Source organism: Alosa alosa, chromosome 11 (assembly GCF_017589495.1).
Source record: "Alosa alosa isolate M-15738 ecotype Scorff River chromosome 11, AALO_Geno_1.1, whole genome shotgun sequence".
NCBI lineage: Eukaryota > Metazoa > Chordata > Actinopteri > Clupeiformes > Clupeidae > Alosa > Alosa alosa.
The window spans coordinates 17,334,236-17,335,603 of record NC_063199.1 but is presented as its reverse complement, the minus strand read 5'-3'; positions in this window follow the sequence as shown (position 1 = coordinate 17,335,603).

Genomic DNA, 1,368 nt, shown 5'->3' with positions numbered 1-1,368 from the left:
TAAGTGGTCAAGTTGTTAATATTTAATATAATATAGAAATATATTATTTTAATATTTTTGTTTAGGATATTTTAGTGCTAAAAGAGAACCTTACCATACCAGAGGTAGGCTACTGCAAGATATTAATATCCCCAACCATTAACCTTCGACACATTAACCTTCGATAAGTCATTACACATACTGAGATTCTTCTGAAGCCATTCTGTTTTGGTGACTTGAGGGATTGTGGATTCTGCTCGGGATGTAGGCTTGCTCTCCCTTGCTTTAGTGCTAATGTCTAATAATGTTTGGAGAGAATCGAAATATATTCTTTGTTTTGTTCGACAGATGCCATCGAGGTGTTACATAACTGCGGGACGGTTACCCACCTCCCCCCAACATTTTTAAATCAATTGTATGCACCATATTGCTATGTAGCATAGTAATGTTATACACCATTTCAAAGCTTTGACTCTTGGGAATCCAAAAATGACAACTTTTTTCATGTACAATCTGTATAGTGCTTTACATTCTTAGATTAATCTTATTATGTCTCAATTAAATTTGATACAAAATGCCCCCCTCCCCCCCTTCCGCTTTTGGCGCTACCCTGACTTCTGGCTGCAGTGTAGCTGCAGCACAATAAGTAGATGCAACATATTGGGTACTGAAATATTCACAAGAATCCATAGAAATTGAATCTTCATGTTGTGTTATCCAATATTAGTTGTACAGATGTATAGTCTATCTTATACACACTCATTGAACCAACAAAGTAAATGCAAAAATAGAGACATTTATGTAATCATTCCATATTAAGTGTAGTCATTCCATATCAGAACCCCTGAAGTATAATCCAAATACAAGCATGAAACCTCAAAGTGTTACCTTTCATTTGAGACCAGGATTATGCTTCTACACAAAGGGGTTCATGTGCAGTAAGCATTTGATTGTCAGTATGCATTTTGGATAACAAAAAGTCCTATGGGGAGTATCCATAGGCATTTTACAAAACGCATGGGCATACCTTGGCCAATAATAGTCTAAAGCACTCATATTTTCATTCTATATTGATCTACTTTTGCACACAACTTCACAAGACCTGGTGCTAGGGCTCAGTTGTGTTTCTAAGGGATATCAAGAGACCTAGAGGGCTGAAATGTGGTCAGTTCAGAGATCCTTGTAATCCGGCAGAAAGAAAAAACTACATTCTAGCCTCTGTAACTCTTTGTGAGTTTATCACACATTTATTTTGACTGTTTCCTACGAAAACTAGAGGTTCTCAGCTTTCTATAGAGGTCCAACATTTGATGGTAGGCCCCAGAAGAGGTGGGAACAATGCCCTTGTAAATAGGCACAGTGCAATTTCAGGCAAAAACTTGAAATTCT